The following is a 16,224-nucleotide window of genomic DNA, read 5'->3' as shown; positions in this document are numbered from 1 at the left end:
CCCACTTAGTTAGGCAGTTCGAAAAGGTGTTAAGCCTCCAATTGCGTCCATTCAGGTCTATTTGTTTAATATTGCTCGTCACGTGGCACACGGAACATTGATCACATTTGAAGTGACCACATACCAGAGGGAGATGCCAAAGTTGATTCTGATCCGAGGTTGGATTTTTTTCAAGTGGGTATGTGTGCACTAACTTGTCATGTAGGTTCGGCATTCGTTTGAATGCGAATCTTGGGGTGGTAGGTTTGAAATCGTCCGATTGTATAATTCTCCGGTTTTTGAGAATGATCTTTCTAAGATCATTACTCAGAGGGGAGAAGGTGGAGATGCATGTCATTCTGTCATCTTGTGACTTATTTCATTTTGTCAGGCAGATTTCTCTATTGGTATTAAGGGCTCGTTTCATTGACTGTTTGATCGTTTTTGAGGGGTATTGACGAGTTTTGAGTTTCTTACTCAATTCATTGCTGTTACTCTTGAAATCATTGATATCACTGCAGTTACGTTGAATCCTAAGAAACTGCCCGTATGGTAGATTTTCTCGCATACTTAAAGGATGGAAACTGCTATATAATAGAAGTCTATTTTTATCAGTGGGATTTTTATAGAGTGTGGTTCCCAAGGTGTTGTTTTTTTTTTTTAAAGATGACTAGATCTAAAAAGGCTGCCCTTTCTTTATTGAAAGACATGGTGAATTTGATGGTAGAGGCTTGTTGATTCAGCCATGCCAAGAAGGTAATCAATTCATCTTCCTGCCCCTTCCATACCATAAAGTAGATGCGAAAGACACACACTGTTGATCACCTCCGGGCATCAACGGTTATGCATCATCACAAGGAGCTGCTCCACTTTAAGATTGGATATGTGGAAATATATGCCTGAAAAGAAGGCAGTGATTAACCAGGACCCGCACCAAGATGTCTTCACAACATGGAGCAGGTCCCTATCCAAAATGGCGATGGCACGCGCATGCACGCAGACGTCAACGTGGAGTAGACGTAAAAGATCACATCCATTCAATATGGTGGCTAGATGTGCACCGCTAAGCTCAACACGGGTTGCCGCTATACACAAGAAGCAGCTCCTGCAGCAAAGACCATTGCCCAGAAAACAGTAAGTGCAATATGGACTAATAGTTAAATATGGGACATTGATAACAGCTAATCTCTTGGTGGCACAGATCCACTCTTTGTCGATAGGTCTCTCCACTGTATTGTGAGGATACACCAATGGACAGTCGCCAGTCTCGATTCTAAGAGGACACAGAAAGCAAGGAAGTAAAGCCTTGATCCTCCAGTTATAATAAGCTCACATGCGGTGCTACACCTACGCACTACGAATTGACCCAGTAAGTGCCGGATAGTGATGCACTATTTACACTAGGCTGCTCATGTTGGACGAAGCAACAGAGAGACCTCTCTCAGATAAGCTATCCAGCTTGCAGTTGGCACCCATAACAGGGTGGACCACGGACCTCCTCTCATCTGGCATCCATGCCATGTACCTATTTTTGCCTTGATAAAGACTACGGTCGAAACGCGCATCAGCTTTTTGTTTCACCATACATGGCTCATGTTGCCAGAACTTATCACGTATCACCTTGTACATTAAAAAACATGTACAGAAATAACCCATGAATGATGTGTCTATATTTTTCAAACACAATTCTATACTGGGGTTCTACACAACCAAAAAACATTGGACAACCACCAACTGCCAGCGCCTAACAAAAACAACAGTTTGTCACCTCACCAAATACACTATTTACACTATGCATACATTCTAATTGAGATCTTGATACAGTTCCCCCCAGCCCCCTCTTATCTTCTGGTAGAACTACAGATAAGGTGGTGTAACCTGATGGGCGAGATAACATGCTTCCGGCCCTCCTCTACAAAATACTACATGGCGACATTGCACCAAGAAGTATACGATACTTCAACCCAATGAAAGGTATACCTACTAGTGTTTATGTAGGTATTATATATACTAAGATTTAGATGAGAGATGAAAATAAGGAGAGAGTAAATACAGTCCTCTCTACCTTTTGCTGTCTTTCAGCTGGGGATATATCCAGAGGCTCAAATCTGATGCCAAATAATGCGATTTGACTCCCACACATCAAAGAAGCTACGAAAGTAGCAGGTTAGTGGGGTGTTTACCCCTTGTGCTGTTCATTAAAATAATTTTGGTCACAGTCATGACACAGGTATCCTTGTTTCTAAATGTGGTTTTTAATGTTTCATTTGTAGGTAGAATAAGGTAGAATAAGCAGTGCACATGGTCCAGTGCAAACTGCTTAGTTGTCCGTATGTCTAAAGATTGATAGCGTCCTGAAGAAGGGGGTTGACTACACACCTAACATTAAGATTTATCTGGTTTCTGTGCTTTTCCACCCCCAGAAACACAAGTCTGTGTAGATGTGCCATGACAAAGAGTTATGATTTCATGTTGACCAATGTCATCTATGGTACTAACATCACATCCGCCTCAATACAAATAATCAGATGCTTATTTATTTAAAAAATGAAAGCTGTCACAACTATTTCTCTATCACGCATGTGATGTCCTCTTTGATTTGCATTCTGAAGTATCCAAAAAAAAACACTGATGTCTGTTTCATTTTAGCTAGACCATTGAAGTGTTTGGTTTACATATGGTCTTTTTAATTATGTGTATACTAATTAAAATGTGTGTTTTTTTGATACCGATGTGACTGTGATCAATACAGCTGAGTGTAACTAAATACCGCTCAAAGCAGTACCCATCTCAGGGTAGCTAGTATTACTGGTATTTAAACATATATTCTTCCTCACACACTCTAGTCCCCGAAAATTAAAGAGGAAAAACCCTTGTTCAAAATTGTTAAACTTCTTTTTAAATGACACATATTTCTTGGTGACTTACCTGTAACATGGTGTCAAATAGATGACATTAAACTGTTCACCTCAGCCAACTGGTGTCAGAGGACTTGGAAAGCCAAATCTGCAGTTATTGTAGTACTTGTGTTCACTTTTGTATTTTCTCTGACAGTACTTTCCCCAGGAGTGCTTTTGAAAGTTTTCCACCTTGTTCCAGATCAGCATTCATGTGCTGAGCTGGAATGGAACAAGTAACATCTTTTTCAATGAACTTCATCACACAGCCATCACTTTCCTTACCAAACTGAGGAGCATCTTTAATCCACAGCAGCATATGTATATGTGGATCCCCACATTCTTGATACTCATTCCTGCAAAAGAAATGTTCCACAGTGCCTAAAGGACCATTTTCTTTATTACATATGAAGTGTAACTGACTAAAAATCTATGATGAAAGAACCATGATACACTTACAGGGTCCGTGGAACACAATTCTCCTGGTGTCATGTGTTCTATGTTTTCTTTCCGTGGATTAGTTTCACAGATCCACTCTGCAAGATCATCCCAACCATACTCAGTGCAACTTAAAGTCACAAATCAAGTTGGAGAGCCTAAGTTGCTGATCATGCATCTAACCTCGGAGTGTCTCCTATACCAATATTCTTTAGTTCCTCTCATTGTAGCAAGAACATGTGTACGTTTACCATCTAAAACTTAATTTTTTTCTTCTGCCTGTTGCATACTCTCAGAAAAAGTGTATGAGCAACAGCATAACATGTTGAACATTGACTTTCACGCAATCAGTGAAAAATATATTCAACATTGGTGTAGAATCGTGAATCTTCTGAATACATTCTTGCACAACGATATTCTGAAGCAGAGATTCACACCTTTCCGATCAATCTCCCTCCTGTACCATTTGAAAAAAGTATAGGGAAACAACGTGCTTCTAATGTCTTTTCCCAGATACTGATTGGTGCACCTTTCATTGCTTTCATTCGATACAATTCTAAACTGTCGGCCATGACTTCACGTGAATGTAAAGGATGAATAGTGTAATGTTCATACAAACTTTTCCCTTCTGCAACAGATAGACACTGAAACTGTACTTCACTGATTTTGTTTGTTGACTCAACATCAAGCATAGACAAGTCTGGTACAGTCAGACTGACTTTGCAAAAATCATTGTCCTCCAATAGAAACGCCAATGCATTTTTCACTTTTCCAATATCTATAAGCTGTTGCCAAATGCTCTTATCTTTAGTAGAAGCACCATTTACTAATGCAAACAAAGAATGTCATGCTTCACCCCTACAGTATTCTAATTTTCTTCCAAATTTAGAGGTAAATACACAACTTTGCCTCTCGTATCTTGCACTAATGATTTATTAGGCAGATTTGACATCTTTGTTTGCAATCTAACAATAACTTGGAAAGGATGAACAGTTTGCAATGCAATCAATTCAAACATGTTACATTTTTGAAGCACAGAAGGGATATCAGGCACTACCATGTCATTCAAAACACTTCTTGGAGGATTACTTCTTTGATTATAAAACCCAACACAGTTGGGCTCATTACAAGTATGCCGGTTTGGAAACAATGGTGCCGGTAAGCTTACCGACATTGTTGTTTCTGGACCATCATAATACAGGTCTGCCTTCCGGAGCCGCTGTGCCACGATAGGCAGACCGTCACAGAAGCACTGGAACCATTAACAACAGTGTCTGTGCTTCTGTGTGACTCCTATAAGACTCCAAGGTAATGGGGATTTACAATTTACAGCCAACCTAGCTCCCGGTCCACTGGGACTTGTAATGTACCAGTAATACCAGGAAGCTTGGTGCCGGTAAATCATTCTTAGTCTGGCAGCAACCCGCCGGTAGCACCGGCAGTGTTACCGCCGGACTCGGAATGATGCCCAGTGTCTACAAACATATAGTGCCTCTCTTGTATCAAATTGTTCTTCTAAAAACAAATACAGATAAAGTTCTTTCCAAACATCTTCAACACTGTGTTTAATTTTATCCTCAATGTACACTAGTTGCACTTGAGACTTATAAAAAGTGTGTTGACAAGATACACAAACAATGTTCACTAGAAGACAACTCAAATATTGCAGTAACTTCTTTTATACTGCTGAAAAACCACATCCTTTGAAAGCATAGGATCATCATTTATAAATAACACATCATTATCATTATTATTATCATTTCGACTTACTATAAATGTTTTATTTACATACACATATTTTTTTTAATGCATCATATTTATGATTTGCATTGTAGAAACAACACTTTCTACAGTTCCAGTCATAAGTATTTGATTTATAACTGTAAGAGACATATTTGGTTGTTTGCACTCATACCGTTTAACTAGAAGGAATCTCATGTTAGTATGATGTGCAGCCAGCATCCGTATATGATGAAACTGACTCTTACATCTTATTTTATCAAGACAAGCTAGAGGGTGACCCAAAAGTCCTTTTTATTTCATGAACTTCACAGTCATCTATCCTTTATAGCATCTTGGTATGCCTTTACAAATTATCATTTTTGTGCAAAACCTGCAAAAATCTCTTTAAGACTTTACAAGAAAACGTACCGATATTGCTTAAAGAATTGCATGTCAGTAACTCAAAATCCTTCTTCGGTTTTATTTTTGACTGATCTACACTTTCTATTTCCGTATTATTACACTGTAAAATTTCTTCTTTTTTAGAAATCACACCATTTCGGACTTCGTAGCTACATCCATTTTCATTAATGGCTAGAGGAACATTATTTCTTTGAATTTAACTCTCCTCATTAAAAAATCTTTCTTTATGAGAAGTGTGTTTCCACTCTGCACCAAACACAGCACAAAAGTTTTCACGTGAAAGTACAGGAACTGTTTCTATTTTTTTATAGAATGATGTAGTCACCTTAAGTAATTTCTTAAGTTTATTCAATAAGAAAATTTACAATTTTCTTTTCATATCAACAGCTTTCTTTATTATTTCTACTTTTTTCTTTTGCAAAAAACGCTTTATCACAAATCTAGATTTTGATTTCACCCTTCTCCAAAGATTTGTAAAAACACGAGAGTGATACATTTTCCTATATATATCTATATTCCTCTGTTTCAAACTGATAGCACATTAGCTACGTTTTCTTCTGAAAATCTTTCTTTTTTTACTAGCTAGAAACACATTTGATATATTTTTTCTTTTTTTACTTTCAAGAAAAACATTTTCGTTCCATCAATATATTCTGTTGGCACATCTCCTATTTGAAATTGCAGATTTTCAAAAGTATTATCGATAATAGGTATTGTTGTATTATCCAGGATTTCTATCTACAGATTTAACAATACTACTTTTTGAAAAATTATACTCTACAAATGTACTTTCCTGCAGACGATCCTTTCTTCTGGCTCGTTGTTCTTGCTTTCTTGATGGCATCTTACGAAAAAGCTGTAAAGAAAATATTAAAATGGTAAAGGTCACGCATTGTGTTTCTTTATATTTCCAATGTATAATATAACTTTCATGGCCAGGTTGGCAGCCGGAGACAGGGTTTAACAGCCTGCCAAACCAGGCATTGTAAGGCCAAGTGAAACAAGGGCCTCGGTCAAGGCTGCGGGACATAAAATCCTATATCGCCCCGTGAGCCCAAATGTAATAATTATTCACACCCCAGGATTTGCCTGGGAAGCGGATAGCTTTCTTTTTTTTTCTTCTGACAGGAGATGTGCTCAAGTACAGCTCATCTCGAATCAAAAAAATAAATTAAAATAAATGCCACCACCATTTAAATCAAAAAGAGACTATGGGGGTCATTACGACCCTGGAGGTAGCCATGCCGCTATTTGCGGCATGGCAACCCCGATTCCGGGTACCAGGTCTAGGTTCCTGGAATGGGGAAATACTGGCATTTCTGACCTTGGAGGACCCGGTATTTCCCCATTCCAGGAACCCATCCCCATTCCCATTCGAGCCCCCATAGGGCTCGATGGGAATGGGGAGCATGCTAACAACGGGCCCGTTAACGACAGGACCATTGTTAGCATGCTGGACCGCTCGTGGGGCCCGACATCCTTAGCGGGTCCCGTGAGCGGAACTCATAATGAGGCGGTAGGGGGTTAATGGGGCCGGCTCCTCTACTGGCCCCGTTAACCCCCTACCGCCAGGGTCAGAATGACCCCCTATGTCTCTTTTTGGATGACAGTGACCATGAAAAACCTGTTCCAAATTGACCAACGAAATTCAAAAAGGGACCTTCAAATATTCATTACTACTGCTACACAACAAAACATATCAGCATATCTATCCTCCCTCCACTACCCATCCCCACTATCACTAGAGTTTCAATGGCCAAGTCCCCTGGGCAGTCCCATCAAGCTACCAGCCAAACCTAATCATTAATACTGTAATCCCATACCACTATATATTTCTTAAATAATACCTCACATACACTACACATAACTTCAGTCTACAATTCCCAAACAACTTCTAAATAGAAGAAATGTTCGCTGGAAACATGACAACAATGGCTGTAATTTCTTCATTTACATTCATAAAGGTGTTCAAAAATAATATGCAACACATCTTTGCTTTCATATACCAAACAACTATTCATTAATCTCTGGTATGTTCTCAATGTATAAGTAGTGTGATAAGAGAACATAGCACCAAGATAGCACACTGCCACTTTGTTGATACACCCAGCTCCAGTTTTCACACCTTCGAAACCACTACTTAACAACTGTTACGCCAACTCCAGACACACAACATTAACTATACTGCTGGTTACATAACTGGTCCCTACCACAACCTTGCTTCTTCCAGCACCCATGTAATTAGTCCTCCTGAGCCATCCTCATAAACAAACATGTAAAATAGACCACCACAACTGTTCCATCTATTTCAGCATAATAAGACAATAGCCTGACCCACTATCCTGCATTTCACGTACAAACTAATTTCTACTACTGCTACTCGACAAAACATAACAGCATGTATGTCCTCTCTCCACTGCCCATACCCACTTTCGGTAGAGTATCCTAGCAAACCTCATGGATAATATCATTGCCCCGTCCCACTATACATTTTCTTCAGCAATACCTCACATACTCTAACCATAACGTTAGACTACAATTCCCAAACAACTTCTAAAGAAAAGAAATGTTCAATAGAAACAACATGATATACATTTCCATCACTTCATCATTTACATTCATAAAGTTGATACAACACAATTTCTAACACATGTTTGCTTTCATGGAGAAACTAACCATTCACGCATCTCTAGTGTACCCTCAATTCATGAGAACAGTAATAAGAGAAAAGAACTGCAAAATAAAGCACTGCCACTTAGTTGCTGCACCCAACTCTAGTTTTGACACCTTTCCTTAAGAACTGTAGGCCAGCTCCACACACACAGCATTCAGTCTACTGCTAGTCCGATAACTGTGCCCTGTCACAACCTTCCTTCTCCTACCACCCATTTAATCAGTCCTTCTTAGTCATCTGTATCAAATAGCTTGTAAAGTCAAGGGCCTCACCTGTTTTGTCCTACTGAACTATCATAAGGCCAACGGCCTGACCCACTATCCTAAATTTCACCTACAAACTGATCACTACTAGTACTAATCAACAAAAGATATTAGCATGCATGTCCTCCCCTCACTGCACATCCACACTCCAACAGAGGTTCAATAGCCAAGTGCCCTGGGCAGCGCCAGAAAGCTATCTTAGCAAACCTTATCTATAATACTGTTTCCCCAACCCACTATGCACCCTTATTCATTTTACATATCCCTATGGCAGTGCATTACGTAACAACATATTGCATTACATACCAAGAAACCCAAATAGATTCCCACCCTTCCAAAGCACACCATTTTCAGGGAAATTGGGAAACTGCTAAATAAGGTTGGTGATTATTTTTTCTAAATTGCTACCAACAATTAAATGAGAGTGAAAATGCTATGGTATAAAGAAAATACCCCATCTACACCTCTCCTCTAAGTATGGAACAGCTCATATAGCATACATAATCTAGTACAACATCACCAATATAAGGTCATACAAAGCAGGTTAATACCCTTCATTCACATTTATAAAGGTGATACAAAATGATTTCTAACATATCTTTCCTTTGATGCAGCAACCATTTATGTATCTCTACTGTGTTCGCCATTAATGAACCAGCTAATAAGAGAAAAGAGCTGCAAAATAATGCATTGCCACTTAGTTGTTTCACCCAACTCCAGTTTTAACACCTTATAAGCCTTTCTTTAAGAACTGTAGGCCAACTCCAGAGACACAGCTTTCAGTCTACTGCTAGTCGGATAACTGTGCCCTGTCACAACCTTCCTTCTCCTACAACCCATTTAATCAGTCATTCTTAGTCATCCTCATCAAATAACATGTAAAGTCAAGCGCCTCACCTCTTTCCACCTACTCAACTATTTTAGGGCCAATGGCCTGACCCACCATTCTACTTTTTACCTACAAACTAATCACTACTACTACTACTCAACAAAATATATCAGCATGCACGTCCGCCCTTCACTGCCCATCCCCACTCCAATAGGGTTTCAATAACCAAGTGCCCTGCGCAGCCCCAGAAAGCTATTTTAGCGAACCTCATCTATAATACTGTTTCCCCAACCCACTATGCACCCTTATTTATTTTACATCTTCCCATGTCAGTGCATTGCCTAACAACATATTGCATTACATATCATGAAACCCAAACAGATTCCTGCCCTTCCAAAGAACACCTTTTGCAAACAAATTGTAAAACTGCCAAATATGGTTGTTGATTATTTTTAAACTACTACCAACAATTACATGAGAGTGGAAATGTTGCAATATAAACAAATGCCCCATCTACACTGCTCTTCTAAGTGCTTGACTAATGTGGAATACTATTGAACAGCTCATATAGCATTCTTAACCTGAGAAACGTCTAAAACAGTACAACATCACCAATATAAGGTCATACAAAAACAGCTTAATATCCAACTACAAAGCACATACACAGCAACCAAATTTTTCAAGTGGAGACCTATACTACTTGCTTCACAGTAAAGTTTATTATGCACACACATGCATATCTTCCAATGTCAGTGTGAAAACATCTTTATTTGGAAATATATTTTTTGTCACACATAAGCAAAGCATACCATGTCATACTGCTTCACCAATCTCCTAAAAACACTGAAGTAAAATATAGAAACCCCTACTTTTCAAAAAATACTTATAAACTTGACGAAATTAGACACCTAAACACAGTTCTTTTATTTTACAAATACAACAATAAAAATATACATATAAAAACACACTATCACTCACCTTCAGCTGCTTCAATTCATAAATAGATCTTCACAATAGCCAAAAACAGAACATGTGCACACTCTCACTCCTGGAACCAGAATGTGTCATGTTCAGCAAAAGGTCACTTTTATATCTTTCATAAATCAATAGCACATAAAGAAAACTGTAGAAAGCAAACAAGTAAAATGCTCACATTTTTATTACAACCTATATCAATCAATTAACCCCAAAAAAATCCTTTCAAAGAATACTTTATACAACAATTACACACTATATAAACACAGTTTTCCTCCCTAATTTGACAAATTACATAACCGCGGTTTTAACCCTGGTTACAAAATGAAAACCCACCTATAGACGCGGATTAACGTACATTTTTCAAATGTGCTGAAAAACACATATTACAAAGGTTTCTAAATTAATTCAAACTAGCCTTTAAATGAGAACATCCAAACAGAAACACATGTACAAATATGTGCTAAAACACCCACAATGTAATATGATCACGACGCCAAAAGACAAACAGCTATAACACGGGTAAAACCTACACATTACATCCGCGTATGATGTACGATTGCAGTGTTCATAGCCTCAGTCAACCGCCAATAAACACGGCTACCCGTAACATTTTTACAGATCTAAAAAGAAATACTAATGGGGTGAAACAATTCAAACAACATAAAGGTACACATGATGGCATGGAATCAGAAACACATGTGAAATTGTGTAGTGTAAAATCAATGGAACAACATGATCAATGCACAAAAATTGGAATCGCCATACTCATGGCTAAAATAATAGTCATAGACGCGGCTACACCCACCAAAAATATATAATGTCCCATTGACTTAATGGTACTCACAGCCATAATCCATCCGCCAGTTGGGTACTCGCGGCTATAAAACTCCTGACAGGGCACGTTTCATTGGCTGCTCTCGTAACCGTGGCTATTTACAAAAAATGCATCAACAGTATTTTCCTTTTCCAATATACTTTAAAAGTTCTTTGGGTGGCTCTTAAAAGAGCCTTTCAGTTATTTTACCAATGTATAACCAAATAAATATATTTTCAATCAGAGAAATACTCTTCAAGTCTATTACAAAAAAAAATCTTGGAGCATTTCTCTGTGCTCTTTCTTTAGATGATTAATTAATTTCCTTTTCTCGAATAGAATAAAACCTGTACTCCCTGTCAACAATAGTTCTCCACAATTGCAGCATGAACCTCTCATTTCAAACACTCAAACTTTGTAAGTGAATGCTTTAAGAACATATCACCTATGTCCTCAACATCACTATTAACTCCATTCTCAAAATACTCAAATTTTCCACAGTACTCTAAACAATCACAATACACACCTTCTGAAATTGGCTACATATTCACAATATCCAATCAAACAATACAAACCCAAAATACCACAATCTACTAGAACTACACCTTACTCTCAATCAATAAAATATTTCTATGTAGAAAAAGTCTGTCTTAATACAGTCATACAGTATAATATACAGTTTTATTGGCATAAAGAAAGATCACTAAAAAGCATTCTCTCATAGGTTCAACAATTCAACAGCATTTGAAGTATTTGACATCCTATTGGCAGCCACACACCACACAGACAATGAACAACCAATCAGAAAGTGAATACAAACATTCCACCTTCACTCCTCATATACCCTTCCTCCATTGCTAATTCTAATATCTGGACTAACAAGCAATATTTCTATCTACCACACTAAAATGGAAAACTACATGCAATGGCTGGAGGACAATTATCCTACATAGGAAGAAATTAAAAAAGAAGACGCCAAAGAGAATGCACCAGAAGAAAATACAGCACAATCAGGATTTTGTAAGTACAATGTATATATTCATTAAAAATGAGACACAATTATATTTAAAGGAACAAATATGACACATATAATTTATCCACCTACTATTAAACTATCAAATGTTTATACAACCAACGCAAATATTTTTAAAGTGTGTTATGCTTCAAGTTTCACGCGGAAAGCACCACAACAAGTACCCACAAATATTATTATGGATTACTTAACAGAACTAAAATAACTATTACTTAATGTTCAACAAGAAATACAATCAATGAAAAGGGACATTCAAAATTTAAAACAAATCATGGACAGTAAGAATGCAGATAATTGGTTAAGAGAAGATGTATCATGTGTTCCACTTAAAATGAAACGAAAACACACAACCACCCCCCCACCCAAATAAACCTGTTTTGAGCAAACTTTGTTTGCATATTTATTTACCTTTTTCAAATATGTACACTTATATGAATTATTAATGTATAAAAAGTGCTCAATATGTTACAATAACTATTTACAAACACCACACTCAACGCACCTTAAAAAAATGTTCCACATTTAATTTAAAAAAAAAAGAAATTCTGTATCGCAGTGGTTACAAAATAACCCTATGAAGCGCCACATCTTGTAGCCGTGGCTATAAGACTTGAGTGTGTTTTTCATTTACTTAACCTAGTGTATAATATGAATAACAAAAGAAACAGTAAAAAAGAGTCCATAAAGAGTGAACTTTTTGTGCATCGCAGCAATAGCCACGGGTATAATTCATCGAAGCTGCTCCTAAAAGCCCCCCAGTCATTGCGCCATCAGAATCAGATGGGAAGTTTAAGTAAACTTGGAGAACAAGAGAGAATAGAAAAGGATAAGGAAACTTGGAGAACAAGGGAAAGATAACAATCATACAGGTAGAAACACTAGTACTATACTTTTGTAAAAAAATGAAGACCATTATAAATAGTTGGAAATATTGAAGAATTGTCTTTTTTGTGCTTCCATTTTTATTGTGTTACATATCCCCCGCCCCTATTTAATATTCCAGCATGTCCAACCATAATAGAAACAGCAGTGATGACATTATCATTTCGGTTCCAAATCCATCATCACTGAGGATAAAGGCAACCGAGATGAAAACCGCTGCTGACAGTTGGCTCTTCTTTAGGTTCAAAGAACACTGTTCTAAAAAAAAGAGTCAGAGGAGGTAGTTTGCACATACTGCAACAAAACTCTACGCCATAGTCCTTCCAATATTCCGTCTGCAGCACTTCCATACAACAGTGCAGCAACATCACCAACTGCAAATGAATCCTCAACTTCAGCAGCGGTCTCAACTGCACCAGCTCCCAAAATGGCCCTTTTAAAGCCCACATTTTAAGTTAAGTTACAAAATACATAAAATTGAACACAGACTGCAAAAATGTATTACAATATCTATTGTAATTTATTTAATGCACTCTCAGAAATCAAAATCTCCCAATGTTTGCAGAAGTAAAAGAAGACTGTACAAAAAAGTGGCAAATGACGTATTATGAACATTGCGCAATACAACTCTACGACAGTGCCCTTCTAATGTTCCATCACAAAGCCTAGGAACATAAATAATGAAGAACAATCTGATGTGAATCCACTCCAAAGATGTAGATGATGGCTATCAAAAATCACATGAGCACCACCAATAAAAATGCATGGGGCTCATGCATTACATGCACAGAAATCAGCACCATCTCCAGTACCTGCATCCACAAGTCATGTCCAACACTGAATGAAGACTCAACTTCTGCAGCAGTCTGAAGTGCACTTTTTCAATGTTACCAGCTGCTCCGATGTCCAACAATTCCACTATGTTCTGAATACAGGTTGAACTTTCACAGAAGTAAACTGTACAACGTCTAGTGAAAGTCCACTGGGATGATGAGGTCCATACAGCTACAATAAAATACACACACAAAATGACTAAAATGAACTTTAAAACCACTGTAACTTCAACTACTTCACAAAACACTCAAAAGACTTAACACTACTGCATACCTGAAAGTGGATTAAAATTACAATTAATGCAATCAAATGAACCTTCAATCTCACTAACATAAATATAAAAACTAAATGCCTGCATGAAAATGTCATTAATTGACAAATCAAATTTTATAGGTCCATATTTCTAAAACTTGAAAAATATATCAAATAATTGCCACACAATCAAAGCACATTAAAACAATCATAATGACCAACTGATAGCACTGGTAAATATAACAGCCACGCTCCTGCCCTCTCCACAGTGAGAGTTCTGGAATCAAAAGGATAAAACTGCAGAAAATGTGGCTTTTATACTTTTCAAAATGAGCACAAAAGAAAGAGGACTACATACTAATAAAACTACTAAAATGAATGACACATTTTCCAACAACCTATCACAGACAGCTACAGAAAAAGAAAGAACCAACAATCAATAACAAACAATGAAACTCACAGAAATCTATTTCCCCCCACCCAGCATCTTTCATAGTTGCGGCTATTCGACTCTGCTACAGATGCTGCTTTGTATCCGTGGCTAAACGTAATTTTTTTGCAAACTCAAAATCAAACTAAGCCGGCCTTCCAAACTGCAAATGAAATAAGAGAACTCCTAAGCACACAAAATAACAAACACAGATACATTCTGTGCTGTATCATCCACAAGACAATATGATTATAGCACAAAACATGCATGTTTATATATACGGCTATAAATATAACCACGCCCACGAAACCAACCAATAAAAAGACGAAAAGTGTTTAAGCGCTAACGCACGTGCTCTTTTATACACGCGGTTATAGAAAACCCATACATGACCATTTTACCAATAGTCACGGCTATTTGCAAAAATGACGACTTTAAAAAATGTATTTCCACTCCTCCAAACTCCAAACAAGTGTCCCTAACACACATATCACCCGTCCCTCCCTCCACTCCCAATGGTCTTCCTCCACTCCCCTGGTCTCTCCCAATCCCCCAAAAACCTCAATACATCCATGATGCCACTACACCCAAAATGTCGGTTAGCCGTGGCTACCACATGTCCACAAACACACGATGTGCCATTTGCCGCAATATAGCCACGGGTAGCAATGCCGCACAATTAGCAGATAATTCCAACAGTACCATTAACCAATTACAAACTCAAAAACATACATACCCATCTCATACAAACTACTAGAAATTCAAACTAGGAATAATATTCCTGGAAACAGAGAAAGACTGCAGATATCATGACTGGTTTGGAAACTGTGTAGCTGATTGGACACCGTTGGCTGTTTTGATTATTGCCTTTCTAAATAAATATATACATAATAGATCAGTCTTAGAAATATAATACATAATAGATTAGTCTTAGAAGGGACTCTTTCAGGTATAAACAGTGTACTTTTTTGCACATTGAGACCTATAGCCACTCGTATGATGCAACAAACCCGCGGCTATAACCCTCCCCAGTCATTGCTATGGTTAACCGTGCCTCCAATATTCGACAGTCCATTGGGCTATGCCATAAATGCGGTTATCCACCTATATTTAAAAAATAAATTATATCTTTCTATCTGAAAAAAAGAAAATATAATCAGAAAACACACACACTTTAAGAAACACTATTTAATACTCAAGGTTTTATGACCTTCATATTTTGTATGCTGTGCATTTATTTATTACATTCTTAAGAATATGGTTACAGGTGCAAATACAATCTTGGGCATCAAGAAGTTGGTTATATCCAGTTACTTTCAAACTTGCTCATAGGAAATTGCTTGGGGAGTAGGTTACATCCGGTTACTTTCATCTTATTTATTTATGTATTTATTTATTACATTTATATAGCGCGCAGGCAGCCCAGGGGCATTGTGGCACTGTTACTTGTAAGGAGACTTAGTTACAATGGGTACAGTTGCGCCGTGGGTTACAGTGAGGCGGTGACCTGTGATCAGATATCAGTGGTATCATACAACATAATACATCATACATGATATTCATGAGGGCTTGGTCGTATGGTGTTGGTTAGGTGAACAGGGTAGTTTTCATGGCTTTACGAAAAGCAGTCAGTATGGGTTCAGAGCGCAGGGAGGCAGGAAGGGTGTTCCAGTGTAAGGCAGCGAGGTACGGGAAGCTGGAGCCCCCTGCTCTGGCTCTTTTTACCCTGGGTACTGAGAGCATGTTGGCATAGGGTGACATAGTGGTTCTTGTGGA

Source organism: Ambystoma mexicanum, chromosome 7p, assembly GCF_040938575.1.
Source record: "Ambystoma mexicanum isolate Mex_15411 chromosome 7p, UKY_AmexF1_1, whole genome shotgun sequence".
Lineage (NCBI taxonomy): Eukaryota > Metazoa > Chordata > Amphibia > Caudata > Ambystomatidae > Ambystoma > Ambystoma mexicanum.
This window is presented reverse-complemented; position numbering follows the sequence as displayed.